Raw genomic sequence first — 19,414 nt, forward strand, 5'->3', positions numbered from 1 at the left:
TGAGCCAGAGAGGAAAAGGATGAGGAGTCAAAAGAGAGGGAGGAAAATCTGAGAATAGGTGTTACAGCTAGCGTGCAAGAGAATAAGACGCAGAAAGCAGACATAGGAAAATAGGAAGAGTAAGATAGTGAGGGGGTGTGTGAAATAGGAAATTGAGATAAATTGAGGGAGGAAGATATGAGCGGAACTGATGGGCTGTCCATTGATAACCAGCAAGCTCTCACATTTCAGACTTGTAGCTGTTTAAGGCATGCACCCCAATATATCTTATTCTCCCAGTGTGTGTATGTGCCTGTATTTCCCTCGTGATTCTAAGGATTGGCTCCACTGTAATTTCCGTATAATTTGGTCATGCTGTTTCAAAAGCCATTCGTTCTTTAGTATCATTTTGGCCAAACAGTGCACATTCAGTTTACATATTCTCCATTTTCTCTCTCCATCAGATATCATTCAATTCAATCACAGACAATATTGGACTCCCGGTCTTTCAACACAATGCCAGTGTGATTTCCATCTAAGCAATATGCAACCTCAATTCACTTGCAAATATGTCCATATAAGACCGCATTATGCTTCCGTTGTATACTCGAAACATTTCTAATATAGAGAAGATGTTTACAGTGCTGGCCAGCCCAACCTGCAGTAATGTGATTTCTGTTTTTGTATCATTGGAGGGGTCCCCACCATCCCCCTACCCTCCTGCCTCCGGAAGAACGTTCTGCTTTAACAGTCTCTTATTGTGAGACGGGCAGTATCTGGGATAGCATCACAACCCATGCAGTACACACCAAATAACAGTGATTTCATTATGTCTGGTCATTATTTCCTGGCAGTGTGTGTGTGTGATAGTGTGTGTGTTTAACTGTTCATATACAGGCCAGAAGTCCCCTCAAGAATAGAAAAAAACAAAGAAGAGTGTTACTTGTGGGGACATTTTCATGGTCCTTATAAGTTCAAGTTCTGTTTCTAGGGGGTTTTAGGGTTACAATTTGTGTTAAGGTTAGAATTACTTCCACTATTGGGGTTAGGGAAAACAGCATTGCAATGGAACTGTGTTGGTCATGCAAGTGTGTGTGTGTGTGTGTGTGTGTGTGTGTGTGGGTGCGTGTGTGTGGAAATGTATAGAGCAATGCATTCGTTGTAAGGTAAATGCTGTGTATGACTCTTCATGTTAAATACTGTAGGTGATAGACTTCACCACATCACAAGACATAGAGCTCTCAATAGAAAATTTGACAGCAAATACAACCTAACCCACATGGATGTTTGAAGGGAAAAATCTTTATTTGGGAAGCACATTTTTACAGATGTTTTTCTAAAGACCCTCAGTGTCTTTAATCAATGTCGCCTTTTGACCTTCCCTACATACTGTAATGAAGTATTTATGTTGATGCAGCATTGGAGGTCAACCATTTTTAAATCAGCAGAAGAAGGACAAGATGGCTAGCACATGGATTGTAAATAGAAAGCTTCAGCCTTGTAGACGGCACCAAACCAAGCAAACACCCACAGACACACACACCCACATCCTTAATCATTGGGAACCCTCCATCAGGAGATAGACTGATATATTTAGCTCCACTTGTAGGGGAAGCTTAAGAAGTGTTTAGACAGTATGCTTGAGTCCAGACAGAACTGGTTTCTTCTTGCAACCTTCAGTGACCCTCAGAGTTTCCTCAGAGCTGGACACAAATACATGACCTCCCAGTTGGTTAACAGTGAGAACCAACTGACTTCCACCACAGTCTTCTGTCACACCCTTTTACTATCTGTCTCATACATGGCCTTTAAAGGATGTAGTCTTACTCTCACGTTCAACAATTCTCCATTAGACAAACAGGTCTGGATGAAGACGTGGTGGTCTCAGTGCAGCGTAGACCTGCCAAACCACCTTTGCTACATGTGAACCATGTGATCTCTGGAGACTGAAGCTGGGTGGGGGTAGTTCAAATGTAGCTTCCTTCTCGAGCTGACCACTCTCTGGATCTTAGAGTGATGGGGGGGAGGAGAGAGAGAAAGAGGGGTAGGGGAGAAGGAGAGGCAGGGGGAGAGAGAGAGAGAGAGAGAGAGAGAGAGAGAGAGAGAGAGAGAGAGAGAGAGAGAGAGAGAGAGAGAGAGAGAGAGACGGAGGGGAAAAAACCTTGAGGGAGATGCGTAAAGCATTCTGTGGCTCTTCTCTGCACTGAGACTCCAGAGCTTTCGTTGTATTGCATCAGCCTCCACAGAGGGGAGAACCTCATTTAGACTGTTTACATCAACACAGTCGGTTCTATTGTGAAGCTCAGTCAAGATACCCTTCCTCTGAAGCCTACCTGGAAAATAGACAACTAGTTTGGCCCCGGAGGGTTGGTGGCAAAGGTCAACTGGTGGTGATAGACACCAAACTATTACAAATAATAATAAATAAAGCCCATCGATGTCGATATAACCCCACCTGGCAAGAGAGCTACACTGTGGTTCATGTTTTGCAACACCAGACATGGAAGAGCTTTCAAAGAGCCACACCATGATGATGTATCAGTGTTTAATGATGCTATCTCATGCCACATTACAGAGTGCTCTGAGGCTAATGCAATTATGACACGTAATTACCTGCAACACAGCAGCTCAACGGAAGAAAACTAACTCATTTAGTGCAAAGCGACAGGTCTCAGCTTACCCTGTGCCGTAACCTTGTAACCGGGGTAAACAATTAAACAATTAGCTGTTAGACGGGTACTAAGGCAAAGTGCTTGTGATTGTGACTTGACTTTTACCGGCAGGTTAGGATTCTGCTAGGTTAGAGTAGCAGTTCTGGCAGTAGGGTAAAAGCTGTTGGTGGTTTGAACCACCCTTTTATTGGGGAGTAGCCTTGCCAAAATGCCCCCACCGGAACCCAATGATTCGTTCGGGTCTACAGTTATATATATTATTTCAGATATATTGGTTGTTCTTTCTGGTCGGCTTCTGGCCTGCTGGAACATACTTCTGCTTTGCTGCCTGCCTGATACCTTTGGTGTATTGGTAGATACTTCTGGTATGTTGTAGCTACTTCAGCCTGAGAGGAGACAGGAGTTCAGAGTGTTTCTGTGAGCCTGAATGTGTGCCGCTCTTTCACAGTACCACCACATCGAAAAATAACAAGTTTCCCTTCAGCCGAGAAACATCAAAACCTCTTGCTGTTGAGCGGAGGTGATTCCAGCAGCTGTAAATGTTTCATCATCCTCCACCTTCCTGAATAAATAAGAAATGAAAAAAAGAACCCTCCATTCACGGACTCCTATAGATGTTTCTATACCACACACACTCTTTCCCTCTCTTCTCTCCTCCCCCTGTCAGGCTCTGTTCGGCTGGGTGAAATCTCACCACTTTTCATCGCTACCGGAAAACGAGAGGTGTGTAAGCACGCAGGAGCTACAGTGTAACTCACCGAAGCATCGAAGGCGACAAGGGCCTATGCTTTCTGTACTGTGAACCTCCTTCCAACAACATCAACTTACACAGGATGCAGTTCTACTCCACTTCGACTACTGTTCTGGTTTAGCATTAGCTACAGTATATACTATAAGGCTGCTGGTCACAAAACAGTACCGTATCCTGTAGGTTCAGTATCCTGTCCGGTCTCAGTGACACTTCAACTTGTGACCTTGGTTCTAATAATACCCCTTGCTCTCAGTAACTTGAGCCATCAGTCATTTCTGTTCACAGCCTCCAGCCCAAGGTGTGTTAAGGTACGTGGCATCAAACACAACACAATGTACAATGTCCTCTGTTGGATGGATCTCTCACAACCCCTCTGTTTCAGGCTGCATCCTAACTCTATCAATGCAAACTATGAAGAGAAAATCCTTGAATGTGTTCGAATCAGTCGGCGAGTCTTGTCGTGTCTTGCCCAGTAGAGGTTCCAGAGGTCTCCACGTGACACTGTAATCTCCCTCTCCAGGACTCAGGTGCAGAGCGGCAGTTAGGCGTCTGGTCTCCAGACTAGCCCAAGCAGGTCCCTCGACCACGGATCTCACTTCCTGCACACTTCCTGTGAGCTGATGACTGTTGCTCGGCTCTGAGGGGGCCACTGTGGAGAAACAGGAAGTGTGTTCTGTTACAGGGCCTGAGGCCTGTGTGACCACTGAGCCCCACTGCTAAAAAGAGTCCGACCTTCAAGCCACAGATAGCGATATCCAATGTAGAGTCGTCACATACTGTGCAAAGACACTGGAGCTGGTTACCATGCCCCTTATTCAGCACATCCCATAAATGTACATGACTTCTATTTCAATGGTCTTTATAATTGACGCTTCCCCTTTCAAGGTTGTTATGTTTATAACGTTATACTGTATATATCCTGAGGTACATATTCAAAGTAAACAGTGTTTACATCATGCTTTTGGGCATACACACATATAACCCTTTCATGCACACGTCTTTCAGAAAACTCAAAGACGTACTCTAAATGTATCCAAAGAGATGAATAGAATGGGAGCACTTCTTCTAATGCATTGTATATCCGTGTGCATTCGAGCTCTCGCGTTTACTTTGGAAATGTACATTTCAACTCACATGTAGACCTGTATAAAATAAAGTACCTTTGTGTTGAGCTCAGCATCCCTAAATATCACATAGGACAGAAGGGAAGCTGAATGCCGCCGCTAAACCAAGCATGTGTTTTAATGAGACATCCAACACTCACACTGAGAGCACAAGCTAGAGCCCTTCTTGCACAGCAAGAACAAACACAAAAAAAAAAACCACATGTGACAAAAATGAATTATTCGTTTTCCTACCCAGACGCACAAACACAAACATGCAGCTGTATCAAAGCAGCGATGCAGGACATGCTCGTGTCTCAGCGGCGTCGGAGACATTCCCAGTCCCGTGGTGGAGGACAAGATGGAAGCCCTGCATCCCACTCCCGGACGGCCATATAGTGTCGCGTAAATAATTGCTCCCATGTTTATTTTTTTTTGATCACACTGCATGTATGCTCTTTTAAATCTGCCGGATATATCGAGTGCAGTTACACAAACATCATTGCTCGTAGACCAGCCACCACACAGAGCTGGCGAAGGGATTAAGGCATTTTCGCTAGCAGGGGAAACGAGTAGCATGTGTCTTCATGACTGCCCGAGGCAAGATTTGAACACAGGTCTCTTGTCGAGCTCCACCTTGGACGAAGTCCCTCAAAAGAGTGAGATTAAAGCATCCTCACTTTGTACACACGTTTCTAGGCCTGAATCGGAATTAAAAACCAACGGATGACAGTGGTGGATACACACCCAGCTGAAGAAGGGAGACCTTTTATTAAGTCACGGCACACAAATACTGTAGTTGAACCCACATTGAGCACAATCCAAGACTATGAAACCCCAGACTGAGAGAAAAGAATGTGTTCTGGGTCTGGCTTCGTTCCATCTCTGGTGGCTCACTTACTGGATAAACAAAACAACGACAGATAATACTGCGGAGGCTGATGAGACTTAACTCCATGTCACACAGGGTCTCTTGTTCAACTAATGAAACACACCATCCGGAAATGTCCGGAAAGATCCCAGATATAGTGTCAAGGCATCATTCTTATAGACAGTAGAAATTCTATGCAGCTACTGTGTCAGCTAGCTCTGTATAGACAGAGGAGAGTTCCAGTGGTCTATGGTCTATAGTGTACTTGAACACGTGCTTCCAGCGTCAGGATGATATACAAACAAGGCCTTCGTAGTCAGGAAACAATGAGCAGTCTCTGTCCAGGCTTTGTTCAGAGAGAAAGGGGGAGAGAGAGAGAGAGAGAGAGAGAGAGAGAGAGAGAGAGAGAGAGAGAGAGAGAGAGAGAGAGAGAGAGAGAGAGAGAGAGAGAGATAACCCAAACATCGACCTTAGACAACAAGGACGCCCTTGTGCTCTGATGACGACACTCAAGCTCACAACTTCTGACCAGGGTTTTCTCATCATGAGAATGCTGTTCCAAAACAATCTCAGGCACTAAACTCAGTCACCTCGAAAAACCTCAGAACACCAGCCGTGGGCCAATATCAAACATCACCCATGTGAAGGACTAAATAACAAAGACAGACAATTTCACTTTGAACTAACTCAAGCAGGGTGTTCCCATTGCAGTTGCGAACCACCTTCAGCACCCACAGAGAGAAGCAGAGAAAAAGAAGAAGAGGGAAGGTCAACAGGAAGTGAATCGGTGGCTGAGCTCATCTCTCGTCCCTGGCTGGAGCAGACAGGCAGGGACAGAGCTACGTGCGTGCAGTCTGACACTATCTGTTCATAAATCCTTGTCAGCACCTAGCCCTTATCCCCCCCCCACCCCACTCCCCTTCCAAGGAGTCGAGGAACCCAGTGACCTGACTGACAGGGTATACCTCGGCACACACACACGCACACACCCATGCAGGCTTACACAGACAGATACAAACACACACACACAAAAAAAAAACCTTCCCAGACGCCAGCCCTCCCACCACCTCCACTCTCCTCCTCCCTCCCTCTCCCTCCCCCAGGCCCTGGCTGGCAGGCGTCGTTGACAAGTGCTTCCTCTCTCAGAGGTAAACACCTGGGTAATGAGAGTGGCGAGCAAAACAAAAACCCAGGAGGAGGATGCAGGTACACAGCCCTGCCCACCAGAGGGAGGGCTGGGTCCAGACTGCAAGACAGGTCCTCAGCCCACCCACCCCCCACAGGGAGAAACCTCTGTGCTGGATGCATGTGGGCAGGCATGCATTTGGGCAAGACTCATGCTCACACAGTCTGTGACCAAGGAGAAGGGTCTTTGTGTGTGTGTGTGTGTGTGCCTTTTCAACGCATGCTGTGCATGTGTCTATGTCTCCCTGTGATATAAAGAGCTGACACTGAAGAATGTGACCAATTCCAATTTTAATTGCCAGCAAAAAACTCAATATTCATTGGGTTGGGTTTGAATGAATGAGGATGTGGGCTTAACAATAAAAGCATATTTTCTTATCACCACTGACTAGGGCTTTAACATGACGAAAGCTCTTTGAAGTCAGATTAGTAATGTCAAATAGATCTGTTTTTAATACAGACAAAAGAATAGAACAGAAAAGTGAAATTATTCAGAAGCGCCACAGGTAATATTTTCTTTAGTTCGTTCTCTGTCCAATATAAAAAAGAGTCACATGTGTAGTATTGGAATGAGAACAGTCCATTTGAATCAGTAATTTTTTGATTTGTACAACAAAAGAATTTATAACCCCACCGCTGAGAAACAATGGACTGGTAGTGGCAGGGGTTCTCCGTGTGTCAGTATGGAGTCCTTAAACACGTTTAGCCCTCCCTAGATTTACACTAACTACTTTCATACATGACCTTCCTGTAACCTGACTGTACTCCTTACATGCATCCCAATCTATGTGAGTGCAGCTCCACACAACTGGTGACTAGCCCCACTCACAACACACACCACCGCAGCCCTGTGACTTTATATGATAAACGAACCTATCAGAGGACAGCCAGAGCTGGAACGAGGGCCTGTCCAATTACTATCCCACAGTTGAGAGGTCCGAGATTCAGAAGAACCAGCTGTTGTGGTGTTGGGACCTTCATTCCTGCTCTCAATAAGGATGGGGCTGAGGACAGGAGAACTCACCCTGACACCTCTCATCTGCGCTTGCTTCCGTGGCACGGACACCCAGATCTGAAATGAAATATTGTGACATGTTAAGACATTTCCGGGCAGTATTACTGCAGTATGATGTGACAACTGAATCAAACTCCGGGGTGAACTGAGGACACAGCACAGTAGTGTTAGCAGGGCTGCAGTTTTAATTCAGTTCTAATTAAATTCTTCATTTGAGACCGTCCCCAAATCTACCATTGGTTTCCGTTTATTTCCTCAGATTTATTTAGAAGATTGTATGCAACCTCTGATTGAACTGAACGCCACCCTGCTGGTGTGGGAAGCTGACGTTCAAAGCTTCTCCACTGGGAAAGTTAGAAACCACAGATGGAGATAACTCAGTTGAAGATAACTCAGTTAGCGCAGTTCACTGTGAGCTCACTTTAATCGGCTCACTTGAAATAAGCTTGGTTCAATTTAGCGCCGTTGAACAGAGCTCGGTGCCGCTACGTTCAAGAACCGAGAAGAACCCAGGTTCCCAGAGAGACGCTGGGCTCCAAGCAGCTGCTCGTCACCAGTCAAAGGCGTTTTAAGAAGATGCTGAACCACAAATTGGCATGGGTTCCAAGTGGACCTCTGCCAGTGGGAAGGACAGCCCCCCCCCGTCCCAGCCCCGAGTCGATCTCCGTCTAGAGACGCAGAGAGAGCAACAAACAACCACATCTGCATAGCGCCTTTCCCTCTGCATTTATCTGCAGGCTTCAGAAAGCATGGGAGAGATTAAGTGGGAGAGGAATTACGAGGGTTCTTCGCAGTTACAGTGACGATAAAAAACAAAGATTTTTTTTTTCTGTCGTCTCAGAAGTTCACCCAGGGGCCTTATTGTGGCGAAGGGGGTTACGTGGTCGTTTCCTCCTCCCTGCGATCTGGGCAGTGAGCACACCACCGCATCACTGCTCCATGGCTCGGAGATTGGTGGGTGTGTGTTCTCTTCCACGCCGACGTGAATTGCAGCGTTTAAAAGTGGGTCTAATTAGTGGTGTGAACTGTGAAGGCTGGGAGAACAGCAGGACTGGATCAGCCAGAGGGCAATTAAAAGCAAAATAAAGAATGCCAAATTGTTGAAAATGGTTTTGAAACCGTATTCAAACCCACAATGCATGAGGATGACTCTTCTATGCAGGGTGAAGTTGTTCAAAATAAGAAAAATACAGGCCCTCACAGAGATATAGGGAAGCTGAATTTGATGCAAAGCAGCCAGATGTCACATCATCAAGATGTAGAAGTTTATACATACACTAACACTATGCTAAGTATGGTGGCCGTGTTGTCTAACAAGCAGTGGAGCTGATGACATGCATTACAACCTATGTGCTGGAACAGCTGACTTTTCAGTATGGACATGCAATAGATGTTCTGGAGTCTTGGTGCAGTTGGTGAATGATGGCGTCTAATCTAATTTAAGAGGGTTGAAAACCATGTCCTCTAATTTTAACCATGCCCTCTCTCTCTCTCTGTCTCTCTTCCTCTCCCTCTCTTTCTTCTCTCACTTTAGAACATGACTGAAGGGATTTTCCAGGCTGCTGTGTTCTCATCCTACTGTGAGAGTCTGCTGAGTCTGAACATGATGTCACCACTTTGGAATGCTGTGGTGGGGGCTCTTTCTTGATTTGATTGACAGGCTTTGAGCTAGACTGTACAGTAAGGGATGTGTGTTGATATGGTTGACTGACTGGTCACTGAGCTAGTTTTAAATAGTTGGTCCCCCAAGTGTATTTGTTTAATGTAAAAGATGAGAAAACACTTACAGAGTTTAGAGGCCAATGATACCATGTCAGCTGGTTGGCAATCAACACATTTAAATGGACTTACTGTGACTCAAACTAGCTAGCTGAGTTCATCTGGTTCAAAAGCTCACTGGCACACAGCCCAAAACAAACTCGAGCCTCAGTAAGGCTGTCATGTGAATATCCTACTGTTAAATATTAAATTCCGTACCGTGTTACATTAGAGTAGTTACATCTACGTCTCTCAGATTGCGGTGCCTGCTGAAAGGCTCGTTAAAGCAGCCCCTGAACTGCACTCAGACTAGAACAAGGCCACTACAGCTGCTGAGGTCATGGAAACTGTCTGGCTGGGTGATACAGGCTGGATTAGCTGGGACATGCCTCCAACTGCAAGAGGAATGCTAGGTCCTTTAGTGCACAAACACTAATACACACACACACACGCACACACACACACACACACACACATTGAAACCAAAGCTACACACACACACACACACACACACACACAGAAACCAGAGCAGTACAGAGTGACCTTCCCAGGACAAGTCCAGAGACTGGTAAGACTTATGAATAGGTCCTTATACATGCTTATACATCATCATAAATGCTTCATACTGCACAAGACTCTATGAGGTTCTTGCCTTCTGGCCCCCAAAAAACTTCAGAATAGAGCAGAGAAGAAAAACAAGCCTTGATGATCTACGCACCGGTCAAACGTAACGTTTTGCCGGTAGAAAACACTACTTGACACCTGGAAGGAATTATAAACCATGATTCTCCTTAGATCACCACATCCAGCAAGGGCTGGTTCCTGGGCTGGTGCTAACCACATACTGGTAGCCCGCTGTGCTGTGTTTACAGAGGGGCCCATTTGCACAGGTGGAAGGATGGGTGTGTTGAAGTATTGATGTTTCCTGGAGGCTGGAGGAGGAGGTGCAAAACTGGTTCTACATAAATGACTAACAGGTACAATATGTAACTAGTCAGCATAAGAGTGGAATGTGGAATTCAGAAAGGTACTTCAACAGGCTAACCGACAACAACAGTGTGACAAGACCAGACCATCCATCACAGCACAGCACAGAAGGACCCGTGTGGAATTTTTCATCCCACAGTTGCATTCAGAGGACATTACACTAACTACAGTTCGGAGCTACAGATTAAATTACATGAACTACGGTTCCAAACTACAGATTGAATTATCCTTACTACAGTTCCTGCTCTAGGATTTGCCATCTCACTTGAGAAACCCTAACACTTAGAACAACACTAACCCTCTCCCATGCCTTTATCAAAGACAGTACCACTCTGTATGAGCCTCTCTAGCAGCGAGATATTTCATTTCTTATCCATCAGTTGTATATCTCTGTACTCCCCTCCATTCATTCATCCCTCCCTCCTTCACCCTGATCTCTTGCTGAGGTCACCGTGGCTTGTTTACTAGCCTCCCACCTGTCTCTCTCTCTCTCTCTCTCTGTGTGTGTGTACGTGTCTGAATGAGTAAAACCTTGAGACTACTATTTGTTGATCCCAAACTTAAAAGGAGCCAGTCAGCAGAGCAGAACAGAGACACCAGCACCAGACCAGATAAGCAAACACTCACAAACCACTCTGACCTGAAGAGATACCCTCATATGCTCGGAACACGACATACTTTCTGAAACAAGACTTCCATTTCAAACATCACTCCGATCCATTCCAAACACCACTGTATTATAGAGCATTTCTTTATCCAAATTGCAGAAAAACAAGCATGAATGTGGTAGTGCCTGAGCATAAATCTGTTCAAGGACTGTGATGGCAGTAACCTCACTTTCCCTCACTGAACATATATTTAATGTATGAAGGGAAAGAAGTGCCAAGCAAGGGCACTTCCTTCTTTTGGTTTCCAGCCAAGTTAGAAAGAAGGGTGATAGAGAGAGGGGGTGAGCAAAGCCCAGATACAGACAGAAATGCAGAGAGAGAGAGAGAGAGAGTGTGTGTGAGAGAGAGAGAGAGAGAGAGAGAGAGAGAGAGAGAGAAAGTTAGAGAGAAAATTAGAGAGAGAGAATAAAAATAAAAAATGTAAAGAGATAGCAACATAAGAAGGAGGACAAACATCCCGTCCCTATCCCATGTTGTCTCTTTTCCCAGGTCTCTCTGTCCGCTCCAGGATTCCTTATTTCCCGCTCCCTCCCTCCAGCACACGCTGGAGCCACATCTCAGGGATTTTCCCCTTGACCAGCTGATCACAATAGAGGCATGAATGACATTAGCCAGACGAGAGGGTGTTGCATGGCTGACCATGCATGTGGTCATCCAGCTCCTGTACATATGCTAATACAACCCGCTACAGGACACGATTCAAAGGATTAAGATGTTTAATTAATGTAAATTTGAATTCAGGGTATTGGACGCAGCTGGTAGAGAGAAGCTTTGAAAGGAAACATGGAGAATGTGAATGTAATATCTCACTGGTTAAATGATACTGTAAATACCTCTGCTTCGTGTACAGGTACAGTAATTATACACCGACACTAAATCTGGTCACAGTGGGTGTAAGAAGCAGCTACATTTGTGCAACCGCTGACGGTTATTGTAGACATAGCTATGGATTACCTAGCCTGTATATTTAATAGTGTCAAGTGTACTGAAGCGCAATAGAGACCCCTGATTGTGTAGGAATCACCAGAACAGTTCACAAGCTCCCTGTAATTTAAGAGACTATATATTTGCAGCAATGCGAAATCGCCGACAGTTGAGCCCTGAATGCTTAGTCGTTCTATTAAATCCACGTTGTGGAAAAGAAAAGGATGTTTCAGTGAACGTCCTGTCAGGGATCTGTCTGGCAGTGAAATAACAATAACAGTGTGGCTTTACAGTAGCACATCTAGAGACACGTCTGCTTGTGTTACAGTGAGCAGACCTCTCCAGGCTCACGGTTTGCACTCAAATGGAGTGGAATAGGGTGGAAACGGCAGGACAGTACATATAACTGCATGTGGTACACAAGAATAATGGGACTCATTGAATCCGCAGAGGTGTATCTATAGAAACCCTGGGCCCGTGTTGTAGACCTGTCCAGATGATGTGAGGAGAAAGGAATGTGCCCTCTCACACACTTTGTCCCCTCGGCAGCAGCAGGATAATAGGGAACCGAGTGGGCCAGGGAAGAAAGAGTCCAGTGTGCGGGCCGCCTGTGGTTTCTCTCCAGGACGATACAGAGGCTGTATGCAGCAACCAGGCCTTTTCTTGGTGTGGAATGGACTCTGTTACAGTTGGACGGTTAGGATCCGTGTTATTTTTTTGCTCATTCCTAATTTGGTGTCGTTTTGTGGTTTTGTTTGTCGTTTCTACCGTTGAGACGTTGCATTTTGAATTCGAGCCATTCTTAATATATTATTATTATTATTTTCACGACTACAAATTACATTGAAGGATAACATTGATTGTGATATGGCTATATTGTACAGTACGTCTAGTTTGTGGTAAATACATAGGAAGCAGCAGAATGCAAGTCCATGATGTTAGGGTTTGCTGTGCTCAGTCAGACAGATCCGTATACAGGAGAGGTGAGCAGGTGCCTGTCCTCGTCTCAGAGGACACTGTGGACGGGGTGACGCGACTCACTGAATAACCCTGTGACAAGAGGAATAGAGGGAGGGGCAGCGAAAGCAAAGAAAATGAGAGAGAGAGAGAGAGAGATAGAGAGAGAGAGAGAGAGAGAGAGAGAGAGAGAACAAGAGGGACAGGGAGATATGTGTTTGCAGTCTTTCCTCTTGAGATTTAGGATTCAAAACCTCGCAATCGTACTCCTGACCAGGAGCTCACGGGCTGATGGTCAGGAAGAGGACAACACACACACACACACGGCAAAAGATCTCCACTGCACTGCTCCTGTAACAACAGCTCCCTTCCAACAGGCTGCGAATGTAGAGTTGCAGACACACACACACCACAGACATCTGTACTGAGAACCCAGGAGCCTGACCACTGACAGCCTTCACAGACTGCACACTTTACAAGGAGGGTTGGGATTGGAGCAGCACCCCAGCCTTTCCCTGTATGGGGGCCTTGACACACTGAATGAGGGTCTGTGTGCGACCTGCAGCCCAACCGAAACCCGACACTCTGGCCGACAGGACGTGATTAGAGCGGGGGTTAGAATCAGCGTGAGCTCCTTGGCCCTGTCAGGAACCAAAACTCGGACTCTGACTGCCTAGCTACAGGATGTGGGACAAGCATAAGTTAAAGGGTTGAATACACTATGTTTGCATATTGATATGATATGATTTGGGGGTTTTTAAGTATCTTGAGCAGTGCTAGGTCAATTATACTGTGTCCTGCCACAAGCTTGTCAGGTTACTGGCTAGCTCGAATCTTTTGGTTCCAACACTACAGTCTCCATAACTTCAGAATATGTATACTCTAGTGTGATAGTGTGGGAGATGGAGCCAAGCTTTACGGCTCCTGGTTAAGGTCCATCTCTGTGGTTGGATTACAAAGGCCAGGAAATGGTAGCAAACCTAAATGTTCCATTTGATGACAAAACAGCTCTGTGCGCCCCCCACCACATGATGGGAGCAACGTGGTGCAGCGCCGTGTTCATCCTCCAGTGATCAGGGGCCATGTTTCCAGTTCTTTCTACAGAATAACACGTCGCAGAGATGGTGCAGACCCGAAGACTGAACAAAGAGAAATCAAAGATTCAATCATATCTTCAAAATGATTTGAGTAATGTTAATTATATCCCTGTGACTGTGTTTACTTTACAGTTCACAGAGTTTTTGTAATTATTGCATAGCTTTCAAGGTTTTAATGGCAGTGTTTGCCGAATCTTAACGTGGGATACAGCTTTTCGGAAAAGCAATTACTGGTAGACCTTTGAAATCACTGTTTATAGATCTGCTGTAGGCTTTGATTAGAGCCTCTAAAGGAAGCACAGTATTATGTCCATATTGAGATTTGATGAGCAGATGAGTTTCAGAGAAAGGGAAAAGCATAAAGTAAAAAAGACAAACAAATATTCCTCACATCCATCAAATACCACACAAAGTGATTTTAAAGCTCTCTTATTAAAGGTATCAAACTAGATAGCAGATTATGGGTATAATTATTGTATGCTAATTCAACAAGGCTATAAAATAATATGAAGTTACAAAATTATAAAAACATGATTTAATTCATTACCTATTGTATGGAAAAAAAAAGAATTATCTGGTAGAATAAGAGCAGTTGTTATCAAATCAGGCCAAACCAACAGCTACATTGTTACACCCACACTTTTAACTGTTTGTGTGTGTGTGTGTGTGCGTGTGTGTGCGTGTGTGTGTGTGTGCGTGTGTGTGCGTGTGTGTGCGTGTGTGTGTGTGAAATTGTAGATTGCTTCAAAATAATTCAAAGTCTCCAGAGCGTCTCTTTAATCACTCAACGAGCACAGGAGGGAAAGCGGAGAGATGACATGTTCAGACAGTAAATTGGGACGTCCCCCTTGCGAGCCTAATTGCATACCGGGTGTTGTCAAACTCTTGGTGGGTGACGGCAGGTGGAAGGCTAGACCATGTTTTTTGGATGGTGGAGAAGCGAGAGATAGAGGGAGGGGGGACCGAATTTAAATGTGCCTCATCTCTGAACATGAGGGCCTTGTGGTAATCAAGCAGCTGGATGTTCGGCATCTACCTGAGCGGTGCACCATTTTTACCCATAAGCCCCTCCATCCTGTCAGTTGCTGACTGGATGACAGTGCATCAGGTTGTTAGCGTAGCGAACCATCTCACCATACACTACCTGATTAAGAATTGTCTAGGTCCAGGCAAGAAACTATCCACTTGAAAGAATAATTTACATACTGAGAGAAATGTACTTTCACATACACTCCTTTGAGATATTGCAAGGCCTCACTCATAGCGGAATGTCAGCTTTCAGTTAGATTAGAAATAATTACATCAGCCAGGTAAATACCCCATGACAAATATCCAATATTTCTTTCCTTTCCAATTTGTGAAAATATTTCTTTGAAAATGTTTTGGACTCCCTCCTTTTCTCTCTACGCCTGATAACACACTCATGCCTGCCATCTTCTCTCTGAGTGTTTTGTATCAGTGTTTTTTGCACTTATGTGTGTTTTGTAGCGCTGTGTTTTCTTCAGGATGTCGATGAAAGACTAAATCCCACCTTCAAACAGAGAACACAGCTCTTGACCCGCTCACTGGTTCCTCTGTGACATTTCACCGTAATTGAAAGAGGAAGATAACTGTGAGCGCCTGATGGAGAAAAATAGTAATAACAATAAACATTTATACTGCTTGTGTGCGTGCAGGAAAAAATCTATACTGTGGCTTCTTACAAGCACAGAGCAATGAAAAGATATGGCTGGGATGCGCACCATGGCACAACTCTCAGATTTGAATGTGTTTTATTTATCACACCACTGTTCCATTCTCAGAAAGCACTTACACAGATGCTGCTGAATGTTGTTTGTCTTCATTTGTAGAGACGATGCAGAGGCATTTTGAGCTAGTTTCATGTCAACAAAAAAGTCAGAGCAAATGAACCTAAATTAGAGCAGGCTGAAGAAATGAGGAAAGCAGACCATTATTTTGTTCTACAGATACAGTATTAAGCTATTGACCCTCATTTGGGAATATACTTCCCTTGTGAGAGCCTGACGTTGATGTGCATCCTAATTTCAAACATTATGGATTCGAGACACACAGGCTGTAGTCTACATCTCAGTTGAACCACTAGCACAGAATTTTTTCCATCTGTATATTTCACTGTACATACACCCACCAGAGACCATGCTATCTGCAGCAGCTTAATCCTTACCCACCAGCACTATCCTCACCCACCAACACTATCCTAACCCACCAACACTATCCTCACCCTGCAGCATTAGCCTAACCCACCAACACTATCCTCACCCTGCAGCATTAGCCTCACCCACCAGCACTATCCTCACCCACCAACACTATCCTCACCCACCAACACTATCCTCACCCACCAACACTATCTTCACCCTGCAACACTATCCTCACCCACCAACACTATCCTCACCCTGCAACACTATCCTCACCCACCAACACTATCCTCACCCACCAACACTATCCTCACCCACCAGCACTATCCTCACCCACCAACACTATCCTCACCCTGCAGCATTAGCCTCACCCACCAACACTATCCTCACCCTGCAGCATTAGCCTCACCCACCAGCACTATCCTCACCCACCAACACTATCCTCACCCACCAACACTATCCTCACCCACCAACACTATCCTCACCCTGCAACACTATCCTCACCCACCAACACTATCCTCACCCTGCAACACTATCCTCACCCACCAACACTATCCTCACCCACCAGCACTATCCTCACCCTGCAACACTATCCTCACCCACCAACACTATCCTCACCCACCAGCACTATCCTCACCCACCAGCACTATCCTCACCCACTAACACTATCCTCACCCACCAACACTATCCTCACCCACCAACACTATCCTCACCCACCAACACTATCCTCACCCTGCAACACTATCCTCACCCTGCAACACTATCCTCACCCACCAGCACTATCCTCACCCACCAGCACTATCCTCACCCACTAACACTATCCTCACCCACTAACACTATCCTCACCCACCAACACTATCCTCACCCAGCAACACTATCCTCACCCACCAACACTATCCTCACCCACCAGCACTATCCTCACCCACCAGCACTATCCTCACCCACTAACACTATCCTCACCCTGCAACACTATCCTCACCCACCAACACTATCCTCACCCTGCAACACTATCCTCACCCACCAACACTATCCTCACCCACCAGCACTATCCTCACCCACTAACACTATCCTCACCCTGCAACACTATCCTCACCCACCAGCACTATCCTCACCCACCAGCACTATCCTCACCCTGCAACACTATCCTCACCCACCAACACTATCCTCACCCACCAACACTATCCTCACCCACCAGCACTATCCTCACCCACCAACACTATCCTCACCCACCAACACTATCCTCACCCTGCAACACTATCCTCACCCACCAACACTATCCTCACCCTGCAGCACTATCCTCACCCTGCACCATGTTGTCTGCAGTATCTCTCTGCATCAATCAGCCTTGGTGACATTGATCCATTCAACTAATCAATGGATGAATGCTGTTGTTTATTTAAAGGGTTATTTTGCTTGATCTTTTTCAAAGAAACTTCACTGAATGTAGTCTAGACAAGAAGAGAGGACACTGGGTTGCTGGGATATCTCTCAGGCCTGCTATAAAGTCCTTTAGCATATCTATCTTTCTTTATATGGACAGCCTCCATGTTCATATTCAGCTTCTAGGACCCGGCTAAATCTGTTACACCCTAACCGACCCAAAAACTCTTTATAGGAAGTAGAGGAGTCATGAGCGAGACTATGAAGGGAGAGTGATGGAAATGACTAATTCTGTTTGATCACTGTCTGGATAGATGAACTGAACTTTACCTTTGCTCTGGAAATGGATAATGAGGTAGGACAACCCCCCTTTAGGCAGAACTGCAGGGAGAACAGCTACCTCGAATCAAGCACACCCTTCATCTGTATTCAACACAGCAGCCTCTCAACATCGAGGTTGTGTAAGTGTGATTGTGTATGCCTGTGTGAATGTGTGTGTGTGTGCGTATGTGTTATGAGGAGGGGGGCAAGCCTGGCAGTGCCAAGCTCAAACTGTTTTTTGATGTTTTTCCAACATCCAACAATGTATTATTATTTCACTTCAATTTTTTTCACTTGGTCATCAATTATTCACCTTCACGATTTGACAAAAACACGTTTTTCTCCTGGAGAGTTTTTGCCTGGTCTGGAAAGTGCTTGCTTGGTCTGGCTTATTATCGCAGTGAATGGAAAAAACCCAAGAGGGATAAAATGTGCGTTACGACTAAAACCTCATTTTGATGTGTGTGTCTGTGTGTGAGTCTGTGTGTGTAAAGAGGGAAAGAAGAGACTGTCCTCACGAATAAATTATTACCTAATTAGCATAACAAGGCAAAAGATCCATTCAATTCAGGATAAATTGCCTCACGCCCTCAGCCAACGCAAATTGTCCATGTGACAAGACTATGTCTAACCGGGATTGTGAAACACTGACATATTCTTTGTCTTTGACAACCCTGTTATCATTTGGCTTGAGTCCTATTGAAATGCATATGCCCATACCTCATATCTGCAACATTGCACTTCTCTTAGGGAAGGATTTTTAGTTACCTATGCAAAGTACAACCCCAAATAGTGCTGCTAATTTCAGCAACCTTGTGCTACAGTTAAAACAATCTAGTTGTCATTTATTCACGTTTTCCAATCATCTTTGACTTTTACCTTTTAGTTTTGTTAGCTTCATATTCTCTTCAACACTCTAGATTTAAAATGACAAAGAAATACAACATATTGTCTTGACAGTTCAGCAGCAAGAAGGGAGCTGGCAGGTGCAAGGGAATATCAGATGAGTGTACACTTCATCCTAAATCTGATGCCATCTCTCAATCCAGCCCTTGTGTCCTGTTGTTCTTCAGGGACGGTCACTGTCACACTGTGCCTCATTGCTAAGAACAATCTCAAAGAGGCTTCCTTCTAAAAATCCTTCCAGGACTGGGACTTGAAGCTGTCAGAGCAGATGAAACACCGAGTGGAAAAAGGCGGTGGTACAGTCGTCTAATTTAACTTCCCACGTGGCAATGGTCTTTGGATAATTAGCATATTTGTTCCCCCTTTCCAACCTTGATGAATTATTTACAAAGAACAGTTGAGGAACAAGAGTGACACGTCAGAGGCAAACAGAGATCTAGTGGATGGTTTTGGATTAGTTTCTCTCTTCAATCAAGACATTGGGCTCCCAAGACGAGAAAGTGCTAGCGATGCAAGTGGAACCTTTCGCAACTTGTGTGAAGCGTGCCTCTTTTGTAGAGTTAATGATTACCACAAAAAAAAAGAGAGTTGGGGGAAGAGAGATCAAACAGTGGGAAAAAAAACTGTAAACAAAAATGTGCTTGGAGATCCACCTCGCCCCGAACACTCTCTCTGTTCCACACA

At 45.1% G+C, this 19,414-nt stretch overlaps 1 long non-coding RNA gene across 1 annotated transcript in view; it reads right to left on the minus strand.

Moving 5' to 3' along the window:
• Positions 1-19,414, minus strand: part of LOC146300985 (uncharacterized) — a 76,355-nt gene that overhangs the window by 21,537 nt on the left and 35,404 nt on the right. Inside the window, exon 3 of the long non-coding RNA XR_014729526.1 lies at positions 7,586-7,633. This is a non-coding gene — a long non-coding RNA (uncharacterized LOC146300985). The remainder of the gene's footprint in view (positions 1-7,585; positions 7,634-19,414) is intronic.

This window comes from Hypomesus nipponensis, chromosome 2, assembly GCF_054491055.1.
Source record: "Hypomesus nipponensis isolate SF chromosome 2, ASM5449105v1, whole genome shotgun sequence".
In the NCBI taxonomy this organism is placed as follows: domain Eukaryota; kingdom Metazoa; phylum Chordata; class Actinopteri; order Osmeriformes; family Osmeridae; genus Hypomesus; species Hypomesus nipponensis.